The sequence below is a fragment of the Pelobates fuscus genome, chromosome 13, assembly GCF_036172605.1.
Source record: "Pelobates fuscus isolate aPelFus1 chromosome 13, aPelFus1.pri, whole genome shotgun sequence".
Lineage (NCBI taxonomy): Eukaryota > Metazoa > Chordata > Amphibia > Anura > Pelobatidae > Pelobates > Pelobates fuscus.
In genome coordinates this window covers 24,987,977-25,006,417 of record NC_086329.1, presented here as the reverse complement: position 1 = coordinate 25,006,417, position 18,441 = coordinate 24,987,977, and positions in this window count along the sequence as shown.

The following is an 18,441-nucleotide window of genomic DNA, read 5'->3' as shown; positions in this document are numbered from 1 at the left end:
TTGGTAGCAGAATTTCTATTTCTAGAAGGGTACTCCATATTTGCTGACCGGTCCCTTTACCTTTTATAATGTTGGTAATAATGGTAACTGACGGGAAATTGGGGGGATGAGGGGGGGCATAGCTAGAGTGCACATACTGCTCAGTTAGAATGGAAGGTTTCTAGAGATGGCAATAAACCATACATTATAATTGAGTGTAACCTGTCACAAAAACATTTTTACATTATAATATTTTTTGGGAGAACAAAGAAACAATTTGTTGTACAGTGATGATTAAACGGAGATAGATTACACCTCTTTAATTCCTGATGGGCATCAACAATAATGGTTTGTGTTATTATTTTTCTTATCAGACTAAATGGGACTAGTTTTAGGGTTACAGTCAGTTGATAGAGTTCTAACGTGAAAGCGGAATAAGAGATTTCAGATGTAACTATATGTCATTAAATGAATACGTACTGGTTACCGTCCTTATAAACAAATACCTTTTTTGTATGCTTACCTGGAGACTCTGCTAATTCAATGCGGGCTATGAAATGCTATTAAAAGGACCATGCAAACCTCAAACTTTTGGCATTAGGCTCAAGTAATTGGCTGTATTTTGCTAAATTAATTAATATTCTGCAGCTTAATGCTGCCTGCCTCCTTTGTCCCACCTCCACCATTCTGAAATATCTTCTTTTTGGAGGTTACCATGAGCACAGATTTATGTCCCTCTCTTTTAACCTGCAATGTCCGATACCAGTTTTACATGCTACCCGGACATACAGGAAGGTTATCTTAGAATTATAGATCAGTTAACAACTTAAATAAATAGAAATCTAGGAACATTATGATCAGTCGTGCTTCCTCTGAGCTCCAAAAAAAAGTCTCCTTAGCTCGCTGTTTCGAAAACTGTTCCAGGCGTTTGACGACCAGGTAACGCTGCCGGCGTTCGATAGACAAAATGGCACTGGACCGCATGCGTTTGGTTATACGAATGGCGGCCACCCAGGGAAAGCACTCAAGCAAAAGTGTCAAGTCGATAATTTGTGGTTAACAACCAAGGGAGGTCAGTGTTTACTGGGGCATAACAAGGGACCACACCAGTCATTCGGGAGACGAACAACGGGGTACGGACAACCGAACAAAAGGGAATGGAGTCTTCTACATCAGGCAGTCCTGCAAAAACCACAACTGACCATCGCGAGGTGATTATAGTCACAGGTATAATCATAGATCTACATTAGGGGTGCCCAAAAGGTAGATCCCCAGATGTTTTAAAACTACAGCTTCCATAGTGCCTTGTCATTCTAAGGACATGCAAAGCATCAAGAGAGTTGTAGTTCTACAATGTCTGGGGATCAACCTTTTGGGTACCCCTGATCTACATTATTTAAAAGTATATGGAAATGAGTGATCCCTGGTGAATATACTTTTGCATATTGATAATTCTGCAGGCAGCAGAGATGTTTTGTGTTAATCATTGTGTGTACCACCAACTTCCAAACAGAGTAATATTTGAATTATTTATTAAAAGTAGATATGGTGTAAAGTCTCAAAAAAAACAAGCAATCACCATGGAAACCAATGAAATGATATTGCTCCATTCCTGGAATATTGCCCAATATTTGCTCTTTGTAAATAAAAACCTTCCATCTTAGCTTTACCAGCCTTCTATAATGAGCCTAGCTAAACATCTGTTTGTCTGTATAGAACGAGCCGGGGTGTCTTTTGTATCCGATGTAGAAAATGATGCTTCTTGAGTTCAGAGATAAACAGTTACACTGACTAAATCATGTTTTCTATAATTGAACTTGATTGTCATAGAAAGTCTCAATCGAGTTAATAAAATAAAGAGATGTGATATTTTGGGTTCCCCACCCACCAATTAAAGAAGAAAAAAAAAACACAAAACTATTAGTTATCACAAATATAGTCAAATACGCGCTTATCTTTTTTTTTTTTTTACATTTTTTTAAATTGTATTTATTATTTATATACTTTCCTTAATTGTTTAATCAGAAAGGGTTGGATTAAATTATTCGAACTCATTAATGCAACCCTTGATCATTTACAAGGAGAGCTGTTGGCAAAGAAGGTGTTAATTCGTATGAGAGAAAATGACATTTATTCCTATGACAAAAAGGAGCAAAAAGAAAAAAAATAAAAACCCTTTTCATGGGCGAAATCTTGGAAAAGAATTTACTTACTAAATATTCCCTCTCCTTTTGCTTTTTCACCTTTTTTTTTTGTCAAAAGCCCTCAGAAAGCCTTTTCATTCTCCTTTCTATATTTCTATCTCGGGGTCCAAGTTCATATTTTTTTTATTTTTTTATTTGGCTTAACATGTTAAAGCAATCTTCATTTCCCGGGCCTGATTGTAGCAAGAAGCTGCTATAGATAACACCTGCTATTCATACTTTTTTTTTTCCCTTTCATCTCCCTCCTCAGCCTCCAGCACTTACCTACCATTCACAGAAGCTCTTGGAGATGTTAGGCCGATTGGTTTATATTCTGCATAGCTAAATATGTGGGGCATTGTTGGTCTTACAAACTGGGGTCAGTGTCATTGTGATGTTTCTGAATACGGTCCAGCCATCCCTAGTCCTTGTAGTCGCTGATTAATAATACGTAAAGTAACACCATTCCAAAACACCATAGTTCACAGCATGACACTCTACTAATTATATCTATATATACATACATACAAACAATCAATGTGTGCTAAGCTAATACGGGGTAAGACGATGATCATGAAATTTTTTCTTTTTAGCATGGATTAAACAATTGTATGGGAAACATTTTTTTTGTTTGTTTATATTATTATTATTTTATTTTTTTTACAGTAAAACATAGACTTGTCAATATGTTTAACACGTCAGACTAGTATATATTTGTGTTGTATGATTAAGTATTTTTGGTTGAATGCCAAACCATTTTTTTTTTTTTTTTTAATGGTCTCAAAACAAATGACTGGACATGGTTCTACAACGAGCGTGCAAATTGTTTGGGGAGATGGGGATGTTTATTCTACTATACTATATTTTTAATATTTACTGTCATTGTAACTAAGAATTTCAGCTCTTGTTTTTTGTTTTTGTTTGGGGAATTTATAATAGGGATCCATTTTCTTTTTTATCTTTCAATTCATACTGCTTTATTAAAGAGACACTCTAAGTACCAAAGCCAGTACTACATAATGTGGAAAAGATAATGTTTATAATTGTCCCAAGGACACCTCTAGTGGCTGTCACTCACAAAGCCACTAGAGGTCCTTCCCATTGCTGTCATGCAGTCTTTGCAAGAATGAGGTTCGTTGTCTTCAAGCTTAGCATGAAGACACCAAACGCTCCCCTTGGAGAGGCATTGAGCAAACTCATTTCTATAAGGAGATACTGATTGTGCAGGCAATGCTGCCCCCAATGGTAGAACAGGGAGGGGTGGATGTAGTGCCTTGAATGTCCTTAGTAGTATATAGAACGACAAAAACAGTAGAGAATACAGGGACTGATAGTGTAGTATGTTTTTGGTACTTGGAGGGTAAAAATAAATAAGCGAACTGACACTTTTCTGGAGCTCTGACATAGCTCCAACTCGTGTGTCTGAGCAATATTTTCCTCCTGTTCCCCCAATACTTCCATATGGAAAAGCATTGGATTGGTTGAGGTCATCCTTAATGATGATCACAGCCACTGGTGAAGTAGGCGGCCGTGACGAGACTGTCAAGGCAAGGGAAACAAGGTTAGGAAATCCACTTTACTATAACCTTTCAGCGGGGCCCATACAATTAAAAAATTGTAGAAGAACACTATAGCAACGCATGTTATGGAAATACATGTTTTTTTTTTTTGTTTTTTTTTTATTGAGGCGTAGTTATAATAGACAATGTTTTGTTATAACAGTGACATTGTCAGAAAAGCGATATGGCATATAGCATAAACAATTACATGCTTCCAGAGAAAAGCTGAGCCAACTCATTATAACAATTGCTTGATGCCAAATAACATTATGTACAAGGTCACATAAAGATTATTCAAGCTTCTTTTTAAATGAAATAAAATGAGCAGGTGAGTGAGTGATTTATGAAATAGGGGCAAATTACTAAAGCAATATTGCATGGGCTAGGAAGATGGTTCATAGGCTAAGTAAGATAATAATGCCAACCAATAAAATAAAATAAACTATTACAACATTTAGCTGTGCTGTTACAATTCCTCTTTCAAGCAATAAAAGGGAAAACAAACTGCCCATTTTTAAAATAAAATAAGGTAATGCTCTATGAACTACTCGTAACTCTGATAGGTGACCACCAGTGTTGCCCTACATGTAGATACCTGATACTAGTAAATAAATGCTCAATATATAGGACTGACCTGAAAAACAATCAACTGAAGAAGAGGAATTGCCAACGTTCTATAGTTTAGAGGACCTGTCAGGAGGCATGTTATAGTTCCGATACCTAGGCAAGGACATATGGAAGAGCCATTTTGGCCCAAATCAACATGAGATGTACATGTGATAACCACATTATAGTCCAAATAACGAGGATCTACAGCGGAACTCTGCTCAAACACGTATGCTCGGTCCAGCAGCCAGACTCCGCTCCCCATGTTTTATATTTCTAACGTTAGAGTGGATTCACTTTAATTCTCAAAAGTTCAATAACGCTCATTCTTGTTTAGTTGTAATTTGAACATGTATGTTCCTTTGAGGTTACATAGTAATGTAGGCTGAAAAAGCCCACCAGGTCCAGCCTTTCATTTACCTTTATTACAACTAAAGTCCATCCAAAAGAAGCCAATAAACCTAATCTGAAGTTATTTCCAATTTTGCCACAATTTGATAAAGTCATTCCTTCTTGATTCCAAACTCACAATCGGATTACTCTTTGGATAACCAGCAGTCACCCCACATATTAACTATAATTAAGTCATATTAACTGTAAGTAAAGTATATCCTTGAATATTCAAATTCTATTTATATTCTAATAATAATTAAAAATTATGTGTAAAAAATCCAGACGTTAAAAAATCATTTAAGAAATGAAATAGTGTGGAAATATCCAGGAGGTTTTTAATCTATTGTGATGATATTTTTTTTTTTTTCTCACAAGCATTGGTAAATGTTTGCTGGTTTGGTAAGCTGTAAAAGAGAGGTCTACAAAAAAATAAAATATGATTCAATTTTCCATCTGCATCTTTTTAAACTCTTGCACCATGTGTGGTTGTAGTGCAGTGTTTATGAATAGTTATCAGCTTCGTTTGGATTTTTCTTATCTTTTCCTTTTTATTTATATCTTTGGTTAAAAAATATTTGCTTAAAACATCGTATAAAGAATTTGGCCCAAAGTCTTCATCGTTCATTCTAAATCGGAACGCAGCACATGTTTATTGGCCAACTATGTGGGCATAGGTACCTTGGAGATGGGGTGACATGTTCACCACAGAATATGTAATGTAGATGAAGATTTGTATGTACTTTCTAAAATATTTAATGGAGAATACTGATTCTCCATCAAACATTTTATTTTGCCAAATGGTACATTTTTTATATATACATTTTTTATCTGCCAAGCACATCTGCACTAACTTTTCATTGACACACCTACTTGGCAACACACACACGTGCACGCATGCACACAGATATTATTCTTTTATATAGGCATGCACACAATCACAGGAACTCCTATTTCTTCCCTGGACCCCTCATGCTAGATTGTAAGCTCTTTCGAGCCTGGTCAATAAACATGTGCTGCTTTCCGATTTAGAATGAACGATGAAGACTTTGGGCCAAATTCTTTATACGATGTTTTAAGTAAAGATATAAATAAAAAGGAAAAGATAAGAAAAATCCAAACGAAGCTGATAACTATTCATAAACACTGCACTACAACCACACATGGTGCAAGAGTTTAAAAAGATGCAGATGGAAAATTGAATCATATTACCTGTGGACCCCAGGTAAGAAATCAAACCTTTCCAAAATGATTTAAAGTCATACAATAAGGGGGCACCAGGGCACTCCTGGTACCAAAGTAAACCTACCATAGCCAACACTTTTTTTCCCAAGAGCATATTTTTCTCCTATTCATTGTGCTAGCGGAATCACTTGTAAATATGTGCATTTAAATACACTAAACAAAAACCTCTCCCTACCTGACAGTCACTTCTCTGTGCATATACTACTACACCAGCAGCACAGTAAAGTATCATTAACCCCATAAGGACACAACTTCAGAAATAAAAGGGAATTGTGACGGAATATTTCCGTCATGTGTCCTTAATGGGTTAATGATTGGATTGAATGTGAAGAGCAGGAGGTGGGTGTTACAACTAGTAAAGACATTTTATGACGTCCCCACAGCGATGGGAAAAGGCTTGGCAATTCATTTTATAGTGAAATGTAATCTGCAACGATTTGTTTGTGATGGATTTACAAATATTGGGTCATCTTAACATGGATTTTTGATACGCCTTGTTTTAACAGCCAAAGTGTGAGTGACCCATTGGCACATATCATCATTATAATAGTATCATACAGAGTTGCACTATGTTATTTTTTGTTCCCCTATAGTTGGATTGACCCAATATTTGTATCTATGTATTTGTGTGAAGATTTGAGGAGATCTTCGGGTTTAAATCCACAATCTAGAGGGAAATTTCTTTACATATACCTATTTATCTATTAAAACACTTGGTGTTATATTATATGCTATAATAGCAATATTGGTGGAAATTATAATATCACGAAGTGATATAGTGTAAGAGCTTGCACTTTTTTCTACATTTGTGATGGATTTACGATGATGTGCTAGTATACATACGCTTTTTATAATGTGAGGAAATATAAAAAGTACATTATGGATACTCTACTGTCTTGGATTACGCAAGGGTGTATGTGTGTTTTTGAAGATTTTAAGAGACTTGGTCATTCCTATATCTCTTCCACCCATTCTAGGACATCACATTGATTTGGTGATAATTAAGATGACTACATTTTTTATGATGCTGGTTTACTCTGTTTCTGTGTTTTTTGTTGTGTTTTTTTTTTTCCGTCTCGTTTTGTATAATTTTCATTTGCCTTCTGGAAGCGAGCAATCACAGAGGATAGCCTTGTCTTTGTCATGTAACCTTAGAACAAGGGAAATACTCACATAATTAAATATACAGTTATCTATTATATTTCAGGTGGTATTTTCCCTTCTGTTATGCAAATCACTTGTGCTTCAGGGTCAAATTATAAAGTTAATTACCGTATTCATTGCTCGATGAAATCCAGGTTACTTTCATTAGCTGGTATGCATTTTATATTCCACTAACAAAACACTCCATTATATTTAGCAGGTCTCCCCTTTGTCTTTAAGTATTAATGGTTTTATATGAGACTTCTTTTCATTCAATTAATGCTTTTGGGGTAATACATTCTATACAAAAAGACATCTCTGCTTAGGGGCAACGGTTCTGCTACTTTTTCTTCCCCAGTCATATCTTACTGCAGATTTGATTTCTCTCTTTTAAGGGAACCTATTGTCCCAAAAATAACAATCGTTATTGCCCTGTAAAAGTGAATCAAATAAATATTACGCATCTCATCTCCACATGAGGATTTCTCTACTGTAGCCTCCAGCTCCGCCTCCAATGATGTCAGCAAGTGTGCTGGCATCGCCCGCATAGCGAAGCATTGGATTGTAGAGCGCATGCACGGCACTCCTCCAAGCATGCTGCTATCTCCATTTTGCTCTTCAAGTACCATTCTTATCTTCTCCTGACGTGGATTTTTGAAGCCTTTGCTGGCACCAGGTGAACAGTCATCTGTTAAAGATAATTTCTGTTGTGTCTGAATTCCTTGTAGATGTGGCATCAGCTGTTACAGTACACAATCGCAGATGAAGGATCATGCACAAGGCCGGACTGGGGAAAAAAAATAGGTCTGGGGATTTTTTGAATCACCGTGATCCACTGAGGAGGGGGACGGCGCCTGGAAGCGGGGTCAGGAAAGCTTATTGCACATGTGTTTGGAGCCTGCTTGTGGGATTGCCTGTGTGTAGAGTGAGCAGATTGTGGTGTGGTATTTTGTGTAAATGTTGGTTTCAGTTGTGTTGTGTTTGTGGTGTAATATGTGTGGCCAGGGGCTGTAGAGAGTGAGTGTGTGTGTGTGTGTGTGTGTGTGTATATATATATGTATGTGTATTATTATTATTTTTAATTAAATATATATATACTTCATATATCCCTCCTCAATTATTACCTTTACCTCATGGAGGGGGGACATAGTGGTTAAGTTCTGGTTGTCTTAGTGGTAAGTGAACTCTAGCCTGCAGCTCCTGGGGACTAGAGTTCACCACAGTAACGCTCCAAGCTCACAAGAAGAACCTGGCGAAGCTGCAGTTTAGAGCATCCGAGTCTCCTCTCCATTCCCTGCCAGCTGTCTCAGTAAGGTGCCTGTGGGCTGGTGAGAGAGATCTTGGATCTCCACACTGGCCCTTCATGGCACACAGCAGAGCCTGTGCTTGCAGAGCGTGGACCCAGCAGAGACAGGCATGAGGGATCCTCTGATCGCTCCTGTCGGCCTTGGCTCCTGTCAATCCCGGCCCACCAGCATTTACCCGGTTCAATGGCCAGTCCAGGTCTGATAATGCAAGATGAGGCAAAGTCTCAAACTTGGTAATCTACAGAACAGAACTCAGAAAAGTCAATGGAAACTAATAAAAGAATGGTAGACCTACTTCAGTCACTAAAACTGTCAGGGTATTTATATCCGCAGACATTTTGTGCTATGATAGAAATTAAAAGTGTATATTCTGAGTCACTCTGAACAGACCAGACTCCATTTTGTTATTTCCAAGTTAACAAAGAGACACAACATTTCTATCCTTTCTGTAAAACTAACCACTTTGCCAGAGCTAAAGGAATGCATAGTATAAACAAACCAAGTGATAAGAAGACTGTCTAAATGCTAATGGAATATAATTAATTCTAAAACCCAGACATTTGTGACAGAGAAGATTAAATAATTGCATTTTACTTTCTATATGTACAAGATCCCATTGTTAGTTAGGGGTCAAAATTAGTTTACGAACTGTCATTTTAGGAATTACTACAGAAAATGCCGACACAATGTCTGGAAAAATCCCAAAGAAACCTTTGAAATGTAAGTAAATATATAAATATATTTATATATATATATATATATATATATATAAAGTAAATATAAAATATAGCAACCATATAGATAAGCCAAAATTACGTCAAAATAGCCACCAGGAAAAGTTAACTCTTTCCTGAATAGGTATGTTTAGTGGGACGAGACTGCCCTCTATAGACCAAATACCTAAATTGTTATCTGGGAGGTAACCACACCCCAGTGTTTCTATTGGTCTATCACCTAGTGAATTTTTCCTTTAAAAGTTAAGACAAAGGGAAGAGAGAGGTAGGCAGATAAAAGCGAGGGGAATGCAGAGAAAGTCGGAAGCAGGCTAAGTAAGAAGCAAGCAGAGTCAGAGCGAGAAAGAAACATTCCTTGACACTTAGCTACCTGAGAACATCTGGTGAGAACATCTCTTTAACTGGTAGATATACTGGTTTCATTTAATTAATTTAAATTCATTAAAACTTTCTAATAGCATGATATATGACTGGATAAATCACGATCAGATTTCGATATTTAGAAATCTTAGTTAAATAAGAAGTACATTATTAAACTTTCTATTCTGCAGATGGAAATTAATAATTATGTATTTATGTGACATATCACATGTTAGCATATCGTGATATTTATCCAGGTGTATTGATTTTCTGTAAAATAAGATAAAATATCTGTTTAGGCAAGTTAAAATTTCAGCTTATAGAACATGGTAGATTTCTTTTATTGGATGGTTCCAGGAAGTGACTAATGAACTGGTTTAAATGTTATTTTATTTAAAATTACATAAGAATAGATCTTAATTACTTAGGAGGTATATCCAGCATTGAAAGGGTTATTTTAACTGTCAGCTTAACTTTTACGACCTTACGCTGCACTCTGAGGAATTCTGTTCTCTGTGTGAAACTTTTTCTTTGTCTCTGTGAAAGACAGTCATAAATCTTGTCTTAGCCATTGGGAGATGTTTTTATATTACCATATTGCATTGCATATTCATGTTATACTGAATTTCCATTGATTATTGTCACGCATGTTACATATTATTATTATTTAAATTGTCACAATAAATTGTATCTATTTTTATAACAAATTGTGATTTTATTTATATGAAATACATTTCACTTACACGATAACGATCTTTGGGATCTGAGAATTGAAATAGTGGGCAATTCTCAACTGTTTACTATTATTATCCCATAAATATCCCCACAAAACCAATGTGTCACCAGATGATAGAATAGGATCTGCCTGCCAAACAAGATGAGGAATTAATTTTAACCCCTAAAGGACCAAACTTCTGGAATAAAAGGGAGTTATGACATGTCACACATGTCATGTGTCCTTAAGGGGTTAAACAAACATTCATGGAGAGCAGTGTGTTACCTGACCACAGGCTAATCTAAAACTTTTACTTTTTTTTTTTATGGCCAAATGTCTATTAAACACGAGCTCTGGTGCCCCCAGTACCACTAACCCTTATTTTCATTTATCTTCTTGGCCTCATGTTGATATGGTCTTGGCCCTGGAAACAGGTAAGTAAAACTACTTTTTTTTGCACTGGGGACACACACCTGCTTACATCTAGGGACAGGAACACTATAGCGTAAGAAATACAGATTTCAGGCACTGGGGGGTTGTGGCTCATTAACAATGAACTATGAACACCACTGGGTAAATTACACATTTGTATCTGATTCATAAGATTTTTAGACTTTTGGTTTAAATGCATTGGATTGTTTTGTTGATCAAATAGAACAGAATGATACCTGCTAACCCCGTTAACCAAGATTTAATCAAGCAAAAGGAGTCTGTCAAATGGTTACTCTGAGCACCATGCTCACATAAGTGATTTGAAGTGATCATGGTGCCTGGAGTCCATATGTGCAGTGTTTCTCTGCAGAGATTAACCCCTTAGCTGTTAGGGGTGTCTTCAGCATCCTTGGAACTAGAGTTCTCGGGTTGCTATTGTTAATTCTGGGCAACGTTCGTGACACAGAATGTAGGTTATCGGCTGAGAACAGTCAGCTGTCTCTCTCGGCCAATGAATGTCAACAGCCACGATTGTGGAACCACCAAGGAGTACAGGAGCTTGGAGGAGACTCCTGTAAAGGGTCACAATGCTGCTAAATGGTTTTCCCCATTACCGGGAAACCATGCAGGAAGCCTCTGGCATCATAACCAATACAGCAGTACAGTGGTTATGGTGCTTGGAGTACCCAACTGGATGAATTGACTTTGAAGCAAGAGTAATAGCAAGGAAAGAAACCACCTGAACGGTAATTCAATAAACCATTTCACTTCCTGTTACTTGGACGATGTGCACAAACGTTGCCTTTAAAACCAGATTTGTGATTTACAAATAAATCTTGCAATTTCCAATTAAGAATAAAAAAAAATGTTTTACAACTTTGCTGGAAATTACAGAGTTTGATTGTAATGTACTACCGTGTTCTCCAATTCTGGGTCAAAATCATAAATACCGAGTGTCCATTTAAGTCTTCCAGTTACTGTTTGAACGTCAATCTCTGTGCAGCTGCTAAGATCCCTCACATGTATTTCTTTTGCCTTTTGCATCCAAGTTAAGCAGGACACAACTAAGCTGACATTTTAAAAAGAAACTTCCCAGGACGGCTGATTTAAAACCGTTCTCACTCCCTGGGTCTTAATCGCCCCATCAGACTGCCATTCTTTTTATTTGTCCAACCCTAATGTTTGTGGAGAGCGATGCCCAGAAACAGCAGGCCGCAGCATTAACAGAGAAATGTATAGCTCTAAACTTCACTTACAGGGCAGGAGAAGGAGGGAGCCCTCACATTATTCTTTGGGCATCTTTGAATGCGCATTTCCCATATAATAAGTGAATAATAATATAGAATGATTGGTAAGAGTGGCCTTTTTTCCCCTCTCCGCATTTAATAAAATCACAAAATAGCAATCCCAACAGGTGGTCCTTTTCAAAGTCTGAAAACCACAAGAATCGGAACAAAAGAGGCATCCATACCTAATGTTCAGAGGGATTTAGAAAGCTGTTCTTTCTTTTGTTAATTGTCAGATTTAGCCATGTTCATTGCTGTTGAACCACAAAATCAAGGCATTTTTAAGGGGCCGTTTTGGGTTCCTTTTTTTTTTTTGTCATCCATAAATAGACGACACTGGCTGAAGCTGACTAGCCAGCTAGCGTTTTTTGTTAACAAAATCCGGAAATCAGAGGTTAACATTGTGATAAGGACATTTCCACTCTTAGAATGACTGGCCAAGAAAAAAAGTTAATCACACCGACCAAATCTGTGTTTTAAAACCATTAATAACTTTTGAAATGGAACATATTTTGCTTTACATATAAGACCTATACAGTTCTATTTTTTTCTTTTAACCCCTTAAGGACCAAACTTCTGGAATAAAAGGGAGTCATGACATGTCACACATGTCATGTGTCCTTAAGGGGTTAAATAGCACTGAAAAACCTGCACGTTTTTCTTTCTTTACATGTATAATGAAATAATTTTGTCCAGTGTTTACAGCAGACAAAGAGCCCTGGTTTTTGTAATTTATTTATTTTACTTTTTTTTTTTCGTTTGTGCTGATAGTGGCATTTTGTCATAGCCATTGATTTGTTTTGCTGCAATGAGTGTGTTGCCTGTACTGATCCTTGGACATGATTCTGTGTGGCTCCAAAAACAAATGTCCACTCGCCTACGAGCAGGGTTGGTGCAAGGAATTCTACCGCCTTAGGCAAAGATCCAATTTGCCGCCCCTTCGTGAGATAGTTCCACGAGTTCATTCACTAAACTCCAAAAGGAAACATCCCACTGATTTATTCTAACAATTAAGTAGATATACCCCTAAAGAAAATCCGATTTTTTTTTTCTGCAAGCTGTCCAGTCAGAGCCTTCTCACTGAGAAGCCTCTGTTCTAGAGCTGCAGTTGTGCGCATGCGCACTCAATCACAGCTTTCCTATGTTTCCCTAGTTCAGCTCATTGAGAAAGGGAAAAGGCAGGGGCATGCTAGTACAGCACATCTGCCTGTTCTGGTAGCTCTGTAGAACTAATGGAAGTGGAAGAAAACCTTCCTAGCTGTGTGACAGACAGGGAGATGTTTTGACCCTAATTATAAAAGGTCCAAGTCTATTGAAATCAGCAATTTTAGAAACTGTCAAGAAAATGACAAACTCCAGATGTCACGGCCATGCTTACTTGGGGGTTTCCCGCCGCGTCTCCATCCACTCCTGCGGCGGTCCTCGCTGCTTGCCCAGGACTCCGACGGATCCCACCGCTAGGACAGATGGATGGCATCCCTCTGACTCGTGGGAGCAGCATTGCAGCTCTCCACGCCACGCTGCGACCCGCAGGAAGCTCCAGCCAAACCCACTTGTAAACTGCACTCACTCTAGGCATGCACCCTCATTTTGGTATACCAGACACTTTGGAAGCCTTTATGCAAAAGGCTATTCAGCTAGACCGACGTCTCAGAGAGCGAAGACAAGAAAAGGCAACAACTTATGCTCCAGCTTCAAAAAACATCTCTTCAAACTACTCCTTTACTTCTTCAAGCATGGTTCCCACACGTTCAACAGAATAACCTATGCAAGTGGGACTCGTACATTGAAAGTTACCCCCAACTGAACTACAAAGTAGAAAAAGAGAAAACCCGTGTCTCTATTGTGGGCGTCCTCATTACACAGTGAGAACCTGTCTTGATAAATCCACTAGTAAGCAGATCAACTTAAAGGACCACTCTAGGCACCCAGACCACTTCAGCTTAATGAAGTGGTCTGGGTGCCAGGTCCCTCTAGGATTAACCCTTTTTTTTTATAAACATAGCAGTTTCAGAGAAACTGCTATGTTTATAAATGGGTTAATCCAGCCTCCAAATCCTCTAGTGGCTGTCTCACTGACAGCCGCTAGAGGCGCTTGCGTGATTCTCACTGTGAAAATCACAGTGAGAGCACGCAAGCGTCCATAGGAAAGCATTGTAAATGCTTTCCTATGAGACTGGCTGAATGCGCGTGCAGCTCTTGCCGCGCATGCGCATTCAGCCGAAAGGGAGGATTGGAGGCAGAGAGGAGGAGGAGAGCTCCCCGCCTGGCGCTGGAATAAAGGTAAGTTTTAACCCTTTACTCTCCCCAGAGCCCGGCGGGAGGGGGTCCCTGAGGGTGGGGGCACCCTCAGGGCACTATAGTGCCTGGAAATCGAGTATGTTTTCCTGGCACTATAGTGGTCCTTTAACTACAATAACTAGTCACCGCTACTCCACCCTTATCTGTTTCCCTTTCCTTACAGTGGAATGAAAACAGCTACGCATGTCAAGCTCTCACTCTGGAGCAAGTGGCTCTTTCCTGGACATTGACCTTGCACATTCACTTCTCATTCCTGTACACAATAAAAGCACTCCACTACGAATACAACTTGTGGATGGGTCCTTCTTGCAATCTGGTTCACTCACTAAACAAACTAAACCAATATTAGTGTCAATAGGGAAACGTTCTGAAACGTTGACTTTTGATTTAGTTCCTACCCCATTGTTCCCTGTTATTTTGGGTATCCCTTGGCTACGGCAACATGATCCTACTATTTTCTGGTCTGCTGGCACTGTATCATTCTCTTCACCCCATTGCTCTGTCTTTTTTAAACAGTGTCAAATTGGGTTTTATTCATTCTATATTGGAGATCAACATGAAATAGGCAAGAGGTACTCCTTCCTGACGTTTATAAGGAGTATCAAGATGTGTTTCACAAAAAGGGAATAGAAACATTACCACCCCATCGGATATATGATTGACCAATCAACTTGCTGCCAGGAGCACCTATTCCTTTTGGATGAATATACCCCTTAGCAGAAAAGGAACTCCATATCCTAAAGGAATACATACAAGAAAACCTAAAGAAAGGATTTATCCGTCCTTTTACTTCTCCTGCAGGTGCTGGAATAGTCTTTGTGGGAAAAAAAGATGGCAGTTTAAGACCTTGTGTGAATTACAGAGAACTCAACCATATCACTATAAAAAACAAATACCCACTACCCCTTATTCCTGAACTTATGGAACGCCTCCAATCTGCTCGTATATATTCTAAACTTGACCTAAGAGGCGCCTATAATCTGCTCAGAGTCTGAGAGGGTGATGAATGGAAAACGGCATTTCATACCCAGTACTGTCATTTTGAATATCTGGTTATGCCCTACCGACTCTGTAATGCCCCTGCCTCTTTCCAGCATTTTCTCAACGATGTGTTTCTTGATCTTCTCGATCAATATGTAGTCATCTACTTAGATGACATAATGGTCTAATCCCCAGATCTCCAAACTCATTGTCTACATATGACTGAGGTAATGAAATGTTTAAGAAAATTTAATTTGTATGCAAAAATAGAAAAATGCATCTACGAAACCGACTGTGTGGAATTTCTGGGTTTTTATCATTAAACCTGGTGAAGTGGAAATGGATCCCAGAAAAGTAAATGCTATCCTGAAATGGCCCACACCCCAGAATAAGAAACAAATACAACAATTTATAGGAGTCGCCAACTTTTATAGAAAATGAATCCGTAACTTTTTAAAAGTAATCACACACCTTACCAAGAAAGAAGTAAAATGGAGTTGGTTTCCCCTGGCTCAAAGGAGGTTTGATAATCTAAAACAATTATTTACCAAGGCACCCATCCTTCTCCCATCAGACCCTGAGAAACCCTTCTTTCTTGATGTTGATGCATCTGACTCAGCCACAAGAACAGTACTATCACAGAGAGATATTAAAACAGGATTATTACACCCTGTAGCCGTCTATTCCCACAAGTTAACGGATGCAGAATCCAATTATGATGTTGGAGTCAAGAAGTTACTAGCCATTAAGAACTGTATATACAGTTCATAAAAATCTCAAATATCTACAAATGGCCAAACGTCTTAACCCTTGACAAGCAAGATGGGCACTGTTTTTTGTTTTTTTTTTTACTTGTTTTTACTTTGTTGGCCTCATGTCTCATATCTTACAAATGATAAAGGAAAATACCACCTCCAATAATCTTCCCACATCACCTGAAGGTTACCCTTTGTCTCATGACAATATTTTTGTACCTAAAAAGACCTGTCTTAAAGTGCTCCACCATTATCACGATACCCAATTGGCCGGTCATGGAGGACAGAGGAAGACATTACAAAGTATCAAACGGCAATTCTGGTGGTCTTCTCTTCAAGAAGATATCAAGGACTATGTCCGCTCCTGTATCACTTGTGCCCGTGCTAAAAACCAACACCTCCAAAATGGCTGGATTATTGCAGCCATTACCTATCCCATCCAGACCATGGAGTCATCTGACCGTTGACTTCATCGTACACCTCCCTATTTCACAAGGATACAATACCATTATCAAACGAACAGCCATCCTTTTTCTTGACAACATTTTTAACCCCTTAAGGACACATGACATGTGTGACATGTCATGATTCCCTTTTATTCCAGAAGTTTGGTCCTTCATGGAATCCCCGAATCAATCCTCTCAGACAGAGGGACGCAATTCTCTTCCCACTTATGGAAAGCCTTCTGTCAATCACTTAAAATAAAGCTGCCAAAGAAAATCCATTTTCCAACAGAAATATACCACCTCCTGATCCCATAACAGTTGATGGAGAACCTGAATACGAAGTTCAAGAGATTCTAGATCTCTAGAACTTCGAGAAATCTAGAGTACCTCATCCACTGGAAAGGTTATGGACCTGAAGAAAGATCTTGGAAACCTGCAGAAAATGTCCATGCACCCTGACTTATATGAATCTTCCACTCCTGACATCCTGATCGACCAGCACCTTTATGCATCCACAGGTGGCATCATAGAGGGGGGTCCAGTCACGGCCACGCTTACCTGGGGGTCTCCCGCCATGTCTCCGTCCACGTCTCCGTCCACTCCTGCACGGGTCCGACCTCTATGTTCTCTGTGACTGAACACTGCCATGAGTGATTCAGACTGTATTACAGCCCCTGCAGGCACCCCCTCTCACAGAGAGCCCTAGGTCACTGCCTATTCTGGCTGATGGCTGACATCGGCGGGGGAGGACCGTGGGCGGAGCCTGACCCAGCGCAGAGGGACATCGGCGCTGGATTCAGGTAAGTGACTGAAGGGGTTTTAACCCCTTCAGCCCCACAGGAGGGGGGCACTCCAGAAGCCTATAGTGCTAGAAAAACAGGTTTGTTTTCCTTGTACTATAGGATCCCTTATAGGATCCCTTAAAGGATCCATCTTGCTAGAATTGTTTGGTTTTCTGACAGTATGGTCTATTTTAGAATTTGCAAGATGATTTAATATGGGACTGGCATCGGCAGCCTAGCTAAGGACTGATCAGTAAGTAAGTAATCACTATGTATTCTATGAATTACCTGTGATGATAGGGGTTGTTTACACAAATACGTTTTTCCTTTTTCTTTTGTTAGTTTTATTTTTTAAACTTAATCGGGTTAAGGCTAATAGAGGATTTAACCCCCGAAATGCAAGGGAGTTCAGTTTAGCAGCCCAGCTCCCCACCCACTGACTTGGATCCAGTTAAAACACCTGTTTTCAGACCCACACTTTGAGTAATTTCTAGTGCAACCTGACTCGCTGCCAGCCCTTCTTCACAGACCACACAATCTTGACGTGGTGTTCTCTAACCCTCCAGTGGCTGTCCCTGTGACAAAACCACCCCCTGGCTCATTAGGTTAAAAGAAAACTACAGGAATAAGTGATGTGTGGCCGTCATTCGTATAACCGAACAACACGTGCTGGGGAAAACGGCGGCCATCTTGTTGCATGAAAAGAGGCAGCAAGACTTGGTCGTCAAGTGTCTGGAACTCCAAGTTGGACACTCGACCCCGCGAACACCGGTCAACTTTCAAAGACAAGCCAGGAGAGCACTGTTCAGTAGATTTGTTCCCACAAGGGAACAAGGCAAACAAACTCTACCTATGAGCTAGGGGAACCGTTTGTTGTTTTGTTCGGTTTGTAACTCCCAGAATTGACTGACCGCTACCACAGAAACTATGGAACTGTCTAGTCTAGTCTGACTAGTCTAGGCTGATGTTTGGGTATGTGACCGACAAACTGATGGATTTACTTGCATGCTGTACTTTGATTCTTGGGAAAGTACGAATAAGCGCTCCGGACTGCGGGCTATAATCACTAAGTCCCTAGCAGTTCGGGAGCAGACGAACGAGCGGGTATACGAAATACCAGCGTTCGTTACAGTCGCTATTAAGGCCTGGAAATTCTCTTTGGAAGCCAATACTCTTAATATGCTCCTAACTAAAATAACTATTTTCAAGAGGGAGCTTACTACCAACCTCTACAACA